The 18,159-nt window shown below is 38.6% G+C and overlaps 1 protein-coding gene across 9 annotated transcripts in view; it reads right to left on the bottom strand.

Annotated features, from left to right (window-relative positions):
• B3GALT1 (beta-1,3-galactosyltransferase 1) overlaps positions 1–16,563 on the bottom strand; it is a 590,053-nt gene extending 573,490 nt beyond the window's left edge. For 5 of the 9 annotated variants that reach the window (XM_067026238.1, XM_059053962.2, XM_067026236.1 and 2 more), the window contains exon 1: positions 16,265–16,529. The gene's annotated coding sequence lies outside the window, so the exon portion shown is untranslated. Of the gene's footprint in view, positions 1–16,264 lie in introns of all 9 variants that reach the window. The other 4 variants (XM_067026237.1, XM_067026240.1, XM_067026247.1 and 1 more) reach the window with 3 other exon arrangements.
• Positions 16,564–18,159: the final 1,596 nt, after the last annotated feature.

The following is an 18,159-nucleotide window of genomic DNA, read 5'->3' as shown; positions in this document are numbered from 1 at the left end:
CAAGGAATCCAGAAAACCTGAAATGTATTTGAAGTAAGTCAACTGAAGTAGATGTGATTACTTTTTGTCTCCCCATCAACTTTCCTTGGGATCATGATTAGCCCCTATAAGGAGTTCCAGAAGAGCACAGTGTAGACGTATGTGTCAGCACTCATTTCTCCTGGTCACACGTATTAAGGTCACATGACCTAATCATGACTTTCCCCAGAAAAGAACCTCACTCCTTCTTTTCTGGCATCTTTAATTTGGAGATGACTAGTTTAGAGGTGAAGGGTGGGATGGGAGGAAAGGCAAGGTTGGAGAAAGAGAGAAAAAGAAAGAAATTGCCTGAGAACGAAGCCAAGCAGTAGCTAGCAGAATACAAAGATGCTGGGTTAAAGAAAGTCCCCATATCACTGGCTGAAGCCTCTGATCCTGAAAAACCTGAATTTACCCCTTGGATCACTCAGCTATGTAAGCCAATAAATTATCCTGAGTTATTTTGAATTGGGTTTCTGTGTTGCACTAGAGTCTAGACTGGTTAAAAAGTTTTAAAAGCTATGTACACAATAAAATTATGTGTATAACTATAGAGTGTCTCTCCACTCATCCAGGTCAGTGAGCAATAACCAAACAAGAAGGAGAAGGCATGTAAAATGATAAACAGTATAGTAGGAATTAAATCTAAAGAGGAGAGAAGATGGAAATGCTAATTAGCACATTTAATTTTCATGTAATCAAATCTTTTAGTGTTTTTATTATTGATAAGTTGCCTTAGGAAAAATAAAATGCACACACATGATAAGTGTAGAATGCTGCTCCCAAATGAGTCTGCAAGCACCTTGGTTTCTGCCATTATCCTTACATAATGTGTAGAATCAAAAGCGAGACATTAGCAAACAAGATAAATCATTTCCGGACATACTTGAATAAAGCTGAGGAGTTTCTATTCCATGACTCCGAGGCCACCATTATTTCTCATTTATATCTCTGAAATAGCCTCTAGCTCATTTCCTAGCAGGCTCTTTTTCCCCCTGTTGTCAATCAATTTCCCCCTGTTGTCACATGGTAGCCAGAAAACCCATCACTCTACCTTCCCAGTCAAAACCCTGCAATCCTTGACATTTCAAACATACTCTATGATCTTTCCTGCAAGCCTACAAAGGGATTGTTGGCAGGCCCTGGCTAGCTCTCCATCCTCACCTCCTGTTCTATTCCTCACTCATTCCTTGCAGTAGTGCTGCGTAGCTTGAGGTGTCTCTAACACACCTGGTTCAATCCCCCTGCAGCACCTCTGCCTGAAGAATTCTTCCCCAGGTAGCATCAAATGGCATGGTCCTTCCTTAATTCTCTGCTCAAATATCACATCTTCTGAGAAATTGTTCTTAACTACCCTACCGAAAGCACACCACCCACTCTTCCATCAGAATTTATGTCCTCTGCCTTGTTTTTATTCACAGCACTCACACTACCTGACATGCTATCTTGTTATATTATCTGTTTTTTGCCTCTTTCCCCCTCCTCTACTCTCACCCCTCCCCCTTTCCTACTGCCTATTAACTCGTTCTCTTTCTTTTACAAATTATTTTTATTATTTCACCCTTTATTATCAATGAATTGGGCTCTTGGAATTATAATGTGATTTGATGGGCATAAGAGAATATGGATACTAAGTATTTTCTAAATCACTGGATGACAGATTACAAAACAGCCTAAAAGTTTTATGAGGTACGTCAACGTAGCTATGGAGTCCTACTAGAACAAATAATCATGGATATCACATGCACTAATTCTGCCGCACAAAAAAAGTGGTTCATGAGTATGAAGTAATACCAAAGAAGTGGGTATACAATTTTAAGGCACATAAACTCTACACTTCCATCTTTCCAATGTTCATGTATTATCTATTTCTTCATTTGCAGAAATTCTGGAATTCTGCTGTTTATTTTGGATTTTACAGTACATTAGTTTTGAGCTAGCATAGGATGCATAAAAGGTAACCAAAAAGAAAGCAAAGCGAATGTGAGAAAAAGAAAAACCAAGTAATAGGGATTAATGCCAGATCTAACCCTTCTGCTCTGGAGCATCTAGCATCAAATATAGACCAAGGTACATTTAATAGTTCTCTTCAACTATAATCTATGAGAATTCAGTTGCTTGAAATACAATATTAATATATTTAATGAAAAAAATCTCATGATTGTGATTTATGGCCCCTTGGATGTTAAGCCAGATCCTGCTGGGTAAATTACTTTTGCAACTGGTAAAGTTATAGATAGAAATATGACAATGAATATGACTTTAAAACAGCTAGGAGACAAGGCTTCAGGTGTTTAAGTCCCCAGCTCAAACAGGAGTTAATCATTAGTTCCTGTATACTGAAATCATTGCTTTAGATATTTTTAGTTATTTTTTAGGATTTTATATAGATGAAAAAGATCAGCCATCATAAATATTTGTCAAGCCACTGATGGCATAATATAGTTCTCACATCCTATCTGAGCTACAGGGGGAAATTAAGTATAGGATGCCGTTTTCCCATCACCAACTAAAAAAAAGAAATAAACTCTATCAACTTAAAATCAGCCTTAAAAAAAATCCGATAGAAATGTACTCAACTCTCAACTCCCATCCCCATCTCACAAAAAAAAGCTTTTATTAGAAGCCAAATATCTTTTTTTTTTTTTTTGCAGTACGCGGGCCTCTCACTGCTGTGGCCTCTCCCATTGCGGAGCACAGGTTCTGGACGCGCAGGCCCAGCGGCCACGGCTCACGGGCCCAGCCGCTCTGCAGCATGTGGGATCCTCCCGGACCGGGGCACAGACCCGTGTCCCCTGCATCGGCAGGCGGACTCTCAACCACCGCGCCACCAGGGAAGCCCAGAAGCCAAATATCTTGATTTAATTTTTAAACTGACTACATGGAGGGAATCTTATTGCAGGATCTTTCAAATTTGATTTTAAAATATCACTTACTGCATTTCCCAACTTTAAATTGAAATTTGAAGTAATAAAACAGCATAGTAAATATATGACAGATGATATGAATAATATAGACAGAAATTATAGCCAATGTCTGAGGAAGATGGGATTGTTTTTGCAGTTAATAGACTCCCCTCTGCCTGTTCCTTTCTAGTAATAAATATAGATATAAACATATACATATGCACATATGCATATGTGTGCACATGTATAGATGTATGTATACTTGAAATTTCACCTCCTTTATTGAGTTTGTTTGGCAGAGGGGGAAAAGCTGAAAATCCACTATACACCAAAATCCAATAAACAAAAGTAATTCCCTTTTTGTTTGAGGTTTCAGAGTTAGATTCTTGACTCCATCAAAAACCCATTTTTGAGTCTTGGAAATGTTACTTAGTCAATATCTTGTTCTTAGTTTCAACATCTATAAAATAAAATTATTAATGACAACTACCTCCTAAGGTTTTGCTAAGTATTAAATTATATAATTCCTATAAAACGGAAAGCAATTCTATATCGAACACATAGTAACACTCTAAAAATTATATACTGTTATTATTACTATTACTATTATTCTCAATAAAAAGCTTAATGAGACAGTAACTAGTGTCCCATTTACTAAAATGATATTTTAACTCCATTTTCAAATTTTGTTATATCATCACTACTCCTAATCATGGGATGAACAGTTAACTATGAATGCAATTTTTAATGGATATGTTTGTAGAGCTTGAGAATTTGTTGAAGTTGTTGAAGGTCTTTTTGATGGAGATACCCACAATTTTTTTAAACTATCAGCTGGTGGGGCAGTGGGGGGACTTTGGAATAGCTAAGAGTAAAATCTCTGAGTTTAACTAGGAAAAGATAAAGGAAGGGATGATCTTGGCAGTGATATCCCTAAAGGGTATAGTGAAAGGAGAAAGAGGAATTTTAGTACTGCATAAGCAAAAACAGAGGATTCTTTAAAAGCTGCCCCAGTCTCAGATGACAGTCCTGGCAGACCACTGACAGGGCATGTCTGAAGCAAGCTCTTTAGACAGCCACACTACCGCCTTCCACTGTAACTTCAAAATGATCCCGTCTACTCACTCGTTCACTGTCTCAGAAATTAACATCTTTACAATGAGTATTCAAAATCAGTTCACTTGACAGGAAAGATAAGTAGATAGAAGTGTAAAATATAGTGCTTCAAACATGAGATGACACTCTTCTCATTGCCATCTCTTTGAAATTAGCTGTGAGCTTAATACTTTGAAGACAATGTGATAATCAACTGGGCAAAGATAACAAGATAGGCTATGATATAAAACGCATTTCAATAAAGAGAGATAAAGTCACTGCATTCATCTCCCAAAGAGTTAGCGTGGGAAAAACGCATACTTCACACTGTTCTTTCCTACTTCAAGTTAACAAATTAACTCATATGTAAAAAGGGTATTTTTCTCATTATATTTTAGTTATTTGCTTTTTCATAAAGATATATAACTATCATGGGCAATCTTATCTAGTGTTCACCTATTTCATGGGGTAAGTATATTGATAGCATGATATATGTGCTATGCTATTAACTGTCCCTTAGTATATTTTAATGAAATCTGTAGAATTTAATAAAAAAATAGGAGACAGTCTGATTTGGCTTAGAGTAAAACAGAGAAAGATTGGAGTGGTAAGAGCGTAGTGAGCACAGGAGAGGATGGTAGGAGGTGGAGAGGATGACAGGAGGTTAAGTCTAAAAAGAAAGTAAGAAGCAAGTTCAGGACTATTCAAAATATTTGAATTTGTCCTTCCAAAGAGAAAAAAATTCTGTCATGAGGAATGAGAGTGAAAGGAAGTTGAGTGATTAAGATGTCTTTTGATACACAGAAGGGGGTGAGAGAGCACTTTTGAAGGCAACAGGCATTGCATTGCAAACCCTAGGACTACAAACACTCATCTCTACAAAAAAGAGAAGATGAAAAATCTCACATCACTGAATAGTAGAAAAGAATCATCCGAAGCTGTAACTTATATTCAGTACAAAATAGTAAAAACAAAAAGGAAAATCTAGTGTTTTTTCAGTTTTAAATTTAAAATGTCGTAACACATTCTAGATAAATGTTGTAATACAGTCTAGATAAATGAGACAAAAAGATAAGAAAGGGATTACCTCTTTTCCCACCATTTTATAACACATTTATAATCTCAGTGTTCATAAGTGTATGTTTTATCTAGCTATAGTGGAACTTGTATATAATTCTGCACACTGTTTCCTCCAAGAAACATAATAGCATACGTATTTTTATTTTATTATAATCCTATTTACTTTTAATGGTTGCCTATTATCCTCAAATATATGTGCCTAAGTGTATTATTGGCCATTTGAGTTGCTTCTGAGTTTATTTCACAAAATATATCCATCAACATCTTCAAACACATGATCTTTTCCATATTTTGTACTATTTTCTTAGGATAGATTCCCAGAAATAATAGTAATAGATAAGACAGCATGAATATTTTCATAGTCCCGACCATATGCTGCCAAATTGTTTTTCAAAAGGGCTGTGCCAATCTTAATTGCAACGAACGGTTTCTGAAAGCACTGGATTCACTGCATCCTTGCCAACAGGGGGCACGATTATTTTTAATATTATCATTTAGTAGATGAATAACAAGTCCTTCTATTGCTCATATAACTGATTTAGTCTAGTAGACCAAGGGATAGGAAAGAAGAATATCTGAAATTAAGGAACAATTTGACAAAATCTGCCTATTCTAGTGACTATTATTGTGGTCAAGATGGTTAAGCAGATGCTGGAAGCTCACTAAGCAAGCTAAGTTCACAATAAATTGCATAAACACAAAGCATGCTGATAGATAAGTGTAATCCTGGGCAGGGGTCTCTAGAGTAATGTCAGCAATCCTAGTTTGTGGTCTAGTTCAATTCAGCACTATTAATCATGCAACTAAAGACAAGGAAAGCAAGGTAATCAAATGTGAAATAAACGAAGACCCATACATTCTCAAAGTAAACAAGCACACATACATTTTAATCCGGAGACTCCACTTCTAGGTCTTAAAGACTTGCACACATGAAATAATGTGTACAAGATTATTCATGACAGTATTGGTTGTGTTCGCCAAAAGATTAGAGAAACACAATCGTTCATCAGGAGGGGACTATCTAATAATAAATAAATTACGGTACTTTCAACAAATGTAATACCACAAAGCTTAAAAATGAATGAGGAAACTATTAACTTTGACAGTCCTTCCAACACTGCTGAGTTTAAAAAGCAGGAAGCAAAACATATATACGTACAGACACACACACACAGAGACACAGACACACACACACAGAGACACACACACACAGAGACACACACACACAGAGACACACACAGAATGTTAGCATCTGTATAAAAATTGCGGGAAAAAAGAAAAAGTTGAAAAGTTTACTGTTTGTTTGCATGTGCTAGGCTATCTCTGAAAAGATACTGAGAAACTAGTAAGAATGGTTACCTATTTGGGGAAGATGAGCACTGGGTATATGGGAAAGGGATATGAGAGGGAGAATTTTTACCGTGTGTTTTCTGAACCCTGTGTATATTATCCATTCAAAAAGTATATACATTAATTTAACAAAATAACAATGAAATGATCCTTTCCTGTGCCTTGGAATGGTACTAGCTGTCAGACTGCACAAGCTACAAGGAGGCAGTGGTTATTGGAGGGAACAATGATCAACCAATTTTCTTTTTCTTCTGTTTTTCTCCAGTAATTGCATTATTTGTTCAAGTATAATTCACAAGATCATCAAAATCATCCCATACAGAGTTCAGCCAATACACCAGAGCAAACTGCTATGGAAAAATGCATTACAATAATAATGCATTATTCTTTTAGGAAAATTCCACCCATTCTTATATTCACACCCCTTTGTTCTTTGGAAATTGTAGTTTCTGAGCTATAGGTATAAGCAAGAGTAAAATATATTCAAAATATTCAGCTATATTTGCTTTCTGATTTATATGAGGAGGCATGGTTTCCTGCTTTATCATAATCAAATTTTATAGTATCTTTAATTTTATTTAATAAATAGCTGGGCCAGACTATAGTTTATCTTAAGATATAATAGCTTATATTGTCTCAATTTAAGCATGAGCCTATAGAAATGAGCAGGGTAAATGATGAGATACACACATATCAATACATGTAATTATTTTTATTCTTTTTTAACTTCCTTCTCAAGTAAGAATTCTTCATTTGAACCATAAAATGTGAATACGTTTTAAATCCTATTACATTGAGATTAAAGAGTTAAAAAGCAAAGTCCAAGATGGCTCCTGAAAAGTTATCCACGTAGGAAACCAGCCAAATTTCACTAGTAACTATCTTAACGTGGAAAAGGGAATATTGTACAATTAGCTCCCTTCCTTACAAAATTAAGTATATCAGTCCAATGTTCTACTTCCAATATAGTTGTCTAGAAGCTCAAAGCCACTATCATTCCTCCAACGATTCTTTTGCTTTTATGTTTTAGTATTGATTTTTGTATGATTAATTGAAGTAGTGCCTGTTCCTGCCAAAAAATACTTGTATAGGCTTAAACATAAAATCCCCATATTCTACTGCCCCCCCCAAAACAAACATTAATATTTTGTTTAAGGCATTTTGTGATGTGAATGCAAGTTTCTCCTTCATATTAAATTATGTATTCTTTTTCCACTATGATTTAATCAGCATTTTCCAATGTTATTACCAAGCTTTCAAAATCGTGATTTAATGATACATGCCATAATTTCAATATTCCCATATCACTGGCCAAATAGATTATTTTTACTACCAAACTACTACAAATGCCATTTTAATGAAACTGTGTGTTATTTCTGACTAATTACATGGAATTAATTTCTAGAAGTGGAATTACTGAAAAAAGGCAATACTTTTAAGGCTTTTGATACACACAGTGGAGGTCTGTTGTTTTTTTTGTTTGTTTGTTTGTTTGTTTTTTTTTTTGCGGTATGCGGGCCTCTCACTGTTGTGGCCTCTCCCGTTGCGGAGCACAGGCTCCGGACGCGCAGGCCTAGCGGCCATGGCTCACGGGCTTAGTTGCTCCGCGGCATGTGGGATCTTCCCGGACCAGGGCACGAACCCGTGTCTCCTGCATCGGCAGGCGGATTCTCAACCACTGCGCCACCAGGGAAGCCCGAGGTCTGTTGTTTTTACCAGTCCAGCATACATGTTCCCTCCTCAGTAACAGTCCCTTGATTTTCCTTTGAATGTGGTCTTGATAGGACCAGAAATCAAGGTGCCCAGTGATCCACTGACCAAAGCCTAGGCATGAAACTTGAGCTAGGTCAGTAAGACTTCCCATTCTAGGAATTTGGGCCTACAGGAAATTGACACATAGAAAAGGACTGATACTGATTCATTCCAGTGATAGTACCTGGCAAAGATTTCATCAGTTTCTCCCATGATCTCTGTAGCTATCCTATATCCTCTCCTTGTCTTTTGATTCTGTAAGCTACAAACTACCTTTCTTCTGTTGTGGATCTTATTCCTTGAGTTAGTCATATTTAATACCTGGAGCATGCAACAAAGGAATTCTGTAAACACCAATGAAAAAAGCCTTACCAGAAGTTTAGGGGAATCTCCAGTTTGCCCCATCTTCACCATCTCCATCACCTTTTGTAAATGAATCAGCCTTTACTGACAGTCTTAACTACTTTGATAAGCTAAAAAGTGCTATCGTTTAATATTTTCCTTCACATTTTATCATTAAGTTAAAATTTTAGCTGCTTATTGGCCTTATATATTTCCAGCTTTCATAGATTATCAGTTTATTTCTTAGTCCATTTTTCTATCAGTATACTTGGAAATTTTTTGGTAGCCAATGACAATGCCTATTGTCTCCAATTATGTTCAAGGCACTAGGGATAAAATGATGATGATCAGTTTCTCTAAGAGGTTTTCAATCTAGTAAAGAGGATGGATATAAACTGTGAATCACAATATTTTGAGATAAGTTCTCTAATAGGAGAAAACACTGAAAGGTTTTTGTTAAGAGTAATATTAAACCGTTATTCACAATTTGTATTGAAAATATTTTCTTGATTTACTTACGGGATTTTTGACTTAAAACTGTTAAAATTTATGAGGACAAATCTTTATATTTTCCCTTTATATTTGTGTTTATGAAGTCTCTATTTTCTTCTAACTTGATTTAGAGTTTCTTTATATTAACTCTTCATATCATCTGACAGTTATGTTTGAAATGTAGTGTGAGATAGGGAGTGTCCCTTTTTTGCAAATAATTACTCTATTTTCCCAGCACCATATATTGATCATTTTTTGTTTTCACACAGGTTTGTGATTACTGCATATCATGCTTTATTTTCCATATTTTAGAGTTCGTGTCTGAGGTTTTTAAAATTTCTTCATCATGTTTGTCTGCATGTTAATATACTGTATTAATTACCACCATTTTTAATATCTTTAGTTGATAGTACAACTTTGTCTCAATGCTTTTTTTATTTAAACATTCTTTTGCTATCATAACTTATTTGCTATTCTATATGAACTTCAGAATCTCTAAATTTTGCAACAATCTCTTTGGATTTTTATTTGGATTGTCTATATATATGCATGTATGTATATACACATACATCAACATTCAGTATTTCTAGTTTGAAAAAGTCTCTACTTTTTCACATTTATTGTCAATATCCATTAGTAAAAGTTTGTATTTTAATATCCTTTGAGTTTGAGTTACTTTACCAAAAAGTCAGGAGAAAATTTCAGGCAGCTTTGAAATAACTCCTTATAACACAAAGTATAAAATATCTATCTATCTATTTATCTATAGAGAGACAGACAGACAGACAAAGGGACAGAGAGACAGAAAGAGAGAGAGAAGGAACCAATAAAGATGGAGAAAAAAAATGACTACTTTAGCTGCCTTCAAGAAACTTCAGGATTGGCCTACTTTTTATTTTAGTCAGCATCGTTAGAAACAAAGATTATCTTTTATTTATTTGAATAAAGGGAATTAGGCCAACATAATCACTAAAATAACTTTATCAGTATAATTCATTATTTTTTAGTTTTTGCTTATCAAATATAGCAACTCTCCTGTCTCTAACTGGATGGCTGTGTTCACTCAGAGAAATCAATATGTATTATTCACATTCAATTCATCTAACCCCTCAAAAATTGGAATTCAAGTAATCAGTAATGCTGCTGTCATTTAATAGACATAGAAACTAAAGTAGTGATGGACTGTGGTGTGAACTCAGCAACGGAAGGAATCTATTAGTTCATGTGCCCTATTCAGGCAGCCACAGTGCATGTGTGCACATTTAGTGCAGTTTTTCTTGTCTAGTAGCATTTAAATTTATAACCAATTGTATACAACCAAAGTATACCTCTGGCAATTGTCTTTGATTGAGTGCTAGGGCCCTGGGGAAGTCACCCACAAATTTTGTTGTCCAGTGAGGAATTGATTCAGCCCTGAAGTCACCTATATATGTCATGAAAACATTTCATAGTCAAAGACCAAACAAAATGCTAACTGCAGAAACTCAGAACGAAGTGCAGTATATCAGTTATAAACCATCTCTTCCATTGCAAATTTGCATCTTAGGACAACGAAGTGTCTCTTCAAACCACTGTCTGATAGAATCTAGCAATAGGTTTGTTTGTTTTCTTTTTCTTTTTCCATTCCTTGAGTAATAAGACAGCTCCTAGTTCTTTACAATCCTCTCCTTATCCCCACATGTTCCCTCACTCTGCTGTATTTTGTTTTGTTTTTGTTTTATGCTAACTTAAAGCAGTAGCTTTTAAGGTTTTCTTAACCATTTTCCCTTGCTATGGAATGTTCCAGAACGAAAAAATTTGGAAACAATTGGTATTTCCTGGAGTCCCTGAATTCACCTATTGATCACTTTGAAGCCCGTAGACCTCTGGAAGTAAGAAATCCCTTTTTTAGAGATACTAGTAAATATTTTAAAGGAATATTATAAACAAAATGTCTGAATTAAATACAAATATTTTACATGCAAACACACCTCTAGCCCTATAAATCTTAGATGACATCTCTGAATGCCTCTCAGTGTATCATTTTCTTGATCCCAACATAATATTAATGTGATGTATTATTATTTCAGGTATTAAAATATTTAGATGCACAAATTGGTGGATGTTGTCATTTCTTCTTATACCTCCATTTTACAAAATGTAGGGCTGTATAATGGGCAATTGGTATGGAGTTAACTTATACAAATAGTAGTTGACAAACAATGTTTCTAGACCTGGTTCTACTTTCAATTGACTCCTTATACACAGGAGAGGTTAGACTAATGACCTGGGTTTTTCCCAGGTCCAAATATCTGATTTCTGCTTAGCTTTCATCTAACTATTAATAATCAGCCAAAGATGACTTTGTGTGCTAGGTATGGTCACTGTTGGTTGGTTTACTTGCTTTTTTAAAAACATTGTTTTCCTAAAGTTTTGTTATTTGGGGCAGAAAGGAGAAAAGCCAGGGCAAAAAAAGGTAAAGGCTTAAATGGGTGGTATATGCATCTCTGAATCTAGATAAATACTGAAACAGCATTATCAGAAGACTTTTCCTCATCTCCTAAAACTGGATTGTAGAGCAGCAATCTTGAAGATTTTCCTTGAATGATGGAAATCCATTCAGAAATGACTATTAGCATCATGTGCCCTGCACTAATACCTTGTCATAATAGAACTGGTAAGTTGGCACTAATTAATTATGTGATCTAGATTCTTGGGAGTACAACTTCAGTTTTCCTCTAATATGAAAATACTGTTCACAAACCAACTTTTGAAAGCCAAGCTAGGTTCCATGTTTTACACGAAGGTAAACACACACACACACACACACACACACACACACACACACACAAACTATTTTGAGACTTAAGCTAAAGACCCTAAAGAAAATAATGAAATGGAAAACACAGAAAGTGAAACTGGAATCATAATTGCACACTGTTTTACACCCAAGAGAACAGAATCTGGGAAAATACTGCAAGGTTTTATCTGTAATTGGACTGGATAAGCAAATCAATTCTGAATTAAAGACAAACTTTTTTTGAAATTTTTGAAGCGTTTTGGCATTTCTTATTAGACGATCAGATGGTGAGTCTTTTTTTTTTTTTGATGAATAAAGTTTAGAAAAACCTTAACCTCAAACTCCAGGGTTTTTGAGCGACTTTCACAGAGTTACATGAATACGTCACTCTCAATGTGGAAGAAGTAGAACATTTCACATTAGAATTATGCTTTTGAGTCCTTTATTACCACTTCAATTCACTCATCCCCTTTAAATGAGGTTATGTAGATTTGACCTTGGATAGTCATAAATGCCTTTTAAAATGTTGCTGGTTTGAATGCAATATGTTAAAGGATAATGTTTCCCACTCTAGTTCCTCTGAAAAATATTATTATTTGATTTTAAAGAATTTTTAAAGGGCAGATATCCTGTCATTTTATTGCTTAATCATCTTTGAATCCTTCTCTTACCTTTAACCTTCATCATATGCACTGCTGTTTTTGGATATATAGCTTCAGAAGTAACATGTATCAGATATTTATCGTGATTACTTTCCAGTTCTTAGATTAATTTGAGTATATTTGTGTGGATATGTGGGTAGATGTGTATTAACTGAAGAGAAAATGAGATGGAAAGAGACTGAGCCATGGGATACAGGGTAGGTTGGTAGGAGATAAATCTTCTATATAAGTTATCTACTTACATTTTTTGTTTATGACCTATTTTACCTCAAGAAAATATAAGCCTTATGAGGGCAGGGGTCTTTGATCTATTCTCTGATATGGTCAAAACAACTAGAACAGTGTTTTGCACACAGTTGGAACACAGTTCAACTTGTTAAATTTTACTTGAATAAACCAGTACCATAATTAATTAGTAACAGATTACCTAAGAGGATGAGAATTTTGCCTTATGAAGTATACTGATCATTTAGGATGGATTGGTGAACTTGTTTCAAATGCAGGAGTGGTTATCTTCTTCCTGAGAAGCTTTCCAGTACGTGTGCATGCATATATATGTATGTGTGTGTGTGTGTGTGTGTGTGTGTGTGTGTGTGTGTGTGTGTGAGAGAGAGAGAGAGAGAGAGAGAGAGAGAGAGAGAAAGAGAGGCAGGGACGGAGACTTCGAGAAAATGCAAATGAATTTCTGATTTACTGAACTGGTTGAGGATTTTAATTCCCTGAAACACGTTAGTTTTCAAAAACCAAAATGATTTCATTATTAATTAAATGAATACAAATTATTATTAAATAAAATAAAATAAACCTCACTGTCTTAATGTGGAAACTCTAGTCATGACTCTTTGAAAAAATAAATATGTTTTATTTAATAAGATCATACTATTGATTGAATTGCTATTCACAGTAAATGTGATCTTTTTAGAAAAGTTATGCAGTATTAAAATTAAAATCCGGTATAGGTCAAATAATGAATTTAGTGGCCTAGAGTCCTGATAAATTGACATTTACTTGAGTTACTAAAATCCATCTAGAAAATATGGCAGTCTGAGCTCATGGATTGCCCTGCAGCAAAACAAGTCAAAACTGAAGTGGATCTGCAGAGCTGGCGTAACTTGAATTGCTTGTATAAACTAAGAGGCTAGCACTATTACATCCCCTAAGCCTAAGCACTTCCCCTCCCACCCAACCCTGCGACGTTTCTGCTTTCAGTCACACACAGACACTGCTGCTTTTTCCTAACATTTCTGCTCATTGACACATTCCTCCACACTTTACTACATTTTGGTCTGGTGGGTTTGAAAATGTATTTAATTATCTGAAAAACAATCCCAAAGTAAAAGTCCCCCTCCAAAAAAAAAAAAAACCTCAAAACACCTGAAACTGAATACAAAAGCTCTGTTTAAAAACTTGTGACTTACCCCAATATATAATGCAGTGGATTTACAAGATATTACTTGTTAGCAATGTGAAAACCACATTCTTAGCCAAGTAGTTAAAAATTTCCTTAAAAGTTCCACTTTGATTACTGGATGTTATTGGTAACTTGGTTATAATTTAAGCTTATTTTTAAAGTATTGATTAGTAATGCATAATATAATGTAAGCCTATTTCTCCCATATCCGCTAACAGGGGAAAACAATTTTATCAGCTCATAGCACTGCATGAATGAAACACAAAACTAAAATCAACTGCCTAATGTGTTTCATCATCTTAATAAAGTCCTAAAAGTTACAACTAAATATTGCAACATTACAATAATCACCTGGCAACAGGTAAATTGTGTATTGAAATGTAACAACCACAAGCTATACTCTCTTTAATGATATCAGAAAACTACCCTTTTAAACCAGATGTGATGACTACTATAGGGAAAATATTTGCTACCAATTTTGTACTACACCAAATGCAATGTATGTGTTCAACAAAAATAGTATGAAAAATTCCATTTACAGCTCATAAATTAAATGATGAAAAAATGTGCAACCATTCTCGGACATAAAACTAACATCACTCCTAGTTCACCAGTAAGTTATTCATCTGCTTCAGAATTATTTTATATTACTAAATTGGGGGTAAATACTACTTTTACAATTTAAAAAATAACAAAAAATGCTGACATTTTGGACAGCTCCCTCCCGGTTCTTCTACAGTATTTCTATTAGGTGTCTTACTTTCATTTTTTTCAGCTTTGCCAAATCAGAAATGAGTCCAACCAAAGTCGTTCCTGCCGCTTGGGTTTGGGTTTTGTTGTGTTGCGTTGTGTTCGGGAGCCAAAGATTCCTCCAGTGAAAGGGATTAAAGATCTACGTAACTGGGAAAGTGCTATTCTCAGCTCAAGAACCGGCTCCCTGTATTGAGCCAATTTTTAACATCTTTCCAAAGATTCTAGCTGGTAAGAACGGAGCTGCCCTCTCCAGTCCCATTCCCCGCTGCAATTCCAGCGCCTCTGTAAAGGACCACAGCCTCTCCATCTGTGCCAAGGCAGGGGCAGTTTGTTACTGCCGAGGTATTTCAAGAACTTTCCAAGCAAAGACTCCTAGGAGACAAAGGGCCACATACAAAACAATCGCCAAAAATAAGTTTGTGCGTCCTGAAGAGGGGTGGAAAAACCACTGCACTGAGCTACGGAGACTCGGACTTAGCCTGGCAGCACCATCCATTTGCAGCAGCAAAAATCCGCCTTCCGCGGAAAGGTTTGCAGCGCGGGTGGAACTCCCAGTGGCTTTACAAAATAAACTAATTTAATATAAAATAAAAAGTGTAGGTACTGGAAGAAGCTGCGTACTAAACCTGGGTACACTTGGAGGTTATCGTGCTCTAGGTCTGGCTGCCCAGACCCCAGTGGGCCGGAACTTTCTCGGAGGGCGGGGCCACCCGACAGAACGCAGCTGCCGCGGGCGCGCCCGGCCGAGTCCCGACCCCGAAGGTACTCGGCCAAGGTAGCCGGATGAGACAGGGGCTACATTTGAACGTGCACTCGAGCCCCGCCCCGTTTCAGCCGCCAAGTCTGACACCCGTGACCCACGCAGGCGCGGGCCAGGAGCAACCTCCGTCAGCCCCTCAAAGCGGGACTCTCTCCATCCCCAAATCTGCGTTCCCGAAAAGTGTAGCGAGCTTCCTACGTGGGGCGTCAGACACACAAAAAAGCCGCCACTCTCCAAGCCTAGTTCCATTCCCCAAGCCTAGTTCCACTCCCCGCCCTCTGTCCTCCTTTTCTCCAGCGAGGCGGACCAACCGTTACTTTCCTCTCCCCTCCCCTACCCTCCAAAGTCCCCGGCGCAAAGTGGGACTTTGGGGAGCCTCGGTGAATGCGCCTGTCCCCTGGCGCGCTGTATCCACAGCTCCCTCTTTTCATTAAGGCAATAAAGTTCAATTTTCCCGGCTCTTAATGAGCCACGGAGGACTTTCCCGTGCGTTGCGTGCGGTCTCCCTCCCGCTGAGCCAAGTGCATCCTATTCACTCCAACCCAGCCTGGATCCCTGAAGGACGTCGGTTCACACAAGAGGGGACCCACCGCGCTCCCCGCAAAGTGCCCCAAACCGCGCACCCCCACACGCAGATGCACAAACAATGCTATCCCCGCGCTATCAAAGTCTGTCAGCGCGGAGGGGAGAACGCACGAGCAGGAGTAGCACCGGAGCGAGCATCACCCTAGCCGTGCGTCCGGACTCTCTGTCAGGGTCCCAAACACCCTTGTATGAATGCCCGGGCATAATGAGCCTCGTAACCACTAAAGATAACCGCGGTGGTCCCCGAGCCCGTGCGCGTACCGCCAGGCCGGACCTTACCCGTGGGGCGCGTGGTCTCCCGCCGCTCGGCTGGCCCTCGGGCCACAGGGACGCTGCAGCCTGGGTCCCGCAGATGCTGCTGCTCCGCTGCCGCTGCCCCATCCCCGGCGCCAGCATCACTTCGCCGCCGCCTCCACTTCCTCGTGCTCCGTTCTCTCGGCTGCCCCTCCCCGGCGTCCGCCTGCAAGACCGGCAGCGCCGGCGGCGCGGCAGGGTGGGCAGCCGCGGAGGCGGCGGCGCCCGCTCGAGCTCGCCCAGCTGCAGCGGCTTGAGCGGCCGCGGCGGCAGCCGAAGCACTCGAGCCCGGCTGCGCTTCCCCGGCGAAGGCTCTGGCCTCGGCGACTGACAACGCCCGGCAGCCAATCGCTGCCTCGCTCTGCGAGGCGGGGGGAGACCAATCAGAGCGGAAGGCCCAAGGTTTTCCTCCGCCTTTGCTCAGCAAGCTCGTTTCCGGGAGAAGCGGCGAGGCTGCTGGTGTTCGGGATGGGGGGAGGTGCGGGAGGGCTTCGCTGGGGGGGGAGTCCTGGCTCCCGAGCCTTAGGTGTGGCCGGACGGCCGGGCCCACCGAAGTGGGCCTGGGGCGTTCTGTAACGGCTCGGAGCCCGTGGCTTGGCAGAAAAAGGCCCCCCGGGGTGACTCTGTCCCCAGACCCTCGGCCCGGAGGTTCAGCGTCTTGGCATCCCTGTGTAGCAGTCGTGGGACCCTAGTACGAACGGCATTGCAGGAGAGCGTATCCCTGGAGGTGGTGGCCGCCTGGAAGGAATCACGCGAACAGCCACTAGACAGCGCCCCCGTCCTTCTCCCTTTGGCAGCTTTGGCATTTGAGAAGAGTGGTACTTCTGAGCCTCCGAACCACTCCATCTCCTAGTAATCAGCCCAGAAGTGTGCCCGAGCTATGAAAGAGGCACCTGGAAAAATGTTCTCAGAGTGGTAGGTGGAGGGACCTTCCAGACCTTCCTTCCAAATAAACTTCTCCATCTTCACCCCGTCGCAAAACAAAACAAAACACAACAAAACACCTCAAGTAGCAATAAGAAAGATAGTTTAAACAGGCAACCTCAAGTAGCAATAAGAAAGATAGTTTAAACAGGCAACCTCAAGTAGCAATAAGAAAGATAGTTTAAACAGGCAACCTAGCTGGTTTGCCTTTTTTTCCCTTTGGAAAAGGGAATGATAAAATAGGTTTCTGTTTGTTTTTCGTGTGTGTGTGTGCTTGACACAAACACCAGAGAAGTTATGTTATTTAACAAGAAAAGAAAAAGAAAGCGAAAATGGCAAACTCTTTCCCCTCATCATTCTCTCCCCCAAACTTGATGATCTTTCCTTGTGCAGCATTTTAAGTCCCTTCAGTGCAAATACGTTTGAAAGGTCTAGAATTCTAATAAGTCTGTAATCCATGTTGCAGTAAAAAAAAAAAAAAAAAAAGTAAATTCTATGTAAGAATTTAACTTGTGGGTCATTCTTCAAGCAACCTTCTCTATCTTACAACTTTGTTGTGAAGGTCAAAAATCAAGGGTATAAATGAGCTACATAGTTGTCTGACAAATAGTTGGAATTCGGTATGTGTTAAGCTATGCTGCCGCTGCTATTTCTAATTATATTTAAGTAATCTTTTTCTTTTTGCAGTAATCACCCCTTCCTTCATTTACCTTCCTTCCAAGGTAATTCCATGTGACCTGTGATAACCAAAATAAACCCTGCCGAAATTTTATGAGCACTCTAAGGAAAATTTAAGGGTACAGTAGACTTGTGTTGTTGCCATCTTCTAGTACTATAGGAAATGTATGCATATCTACCATTCTTCCCAATTTTCTTGTACTCCTTTCCCCCCTCTTCAGTCATTTGACCAATCTAGTTTGGGAGGTAGACCATCTCTGATTAAAGAGACAACTGTG

The sequence above is a fragment of the Kogia breviceps genome, chromosome 2 (genome assembly GCF_026419965.1).
Source record: "Kogia breviceps isolate mKogBre1 chromosome 2, mKogBre1 haplotype 1, whole genome shotgun sequence".
NCBI lineage: Eukaryota > Metazoa > Chordata > Mammalia > Artiodactyla > Physeteridae > Kogia > Kogia breviceps.
This window is presented reverse-complemented; position numbering and strand designations above follow the sequence as displayed.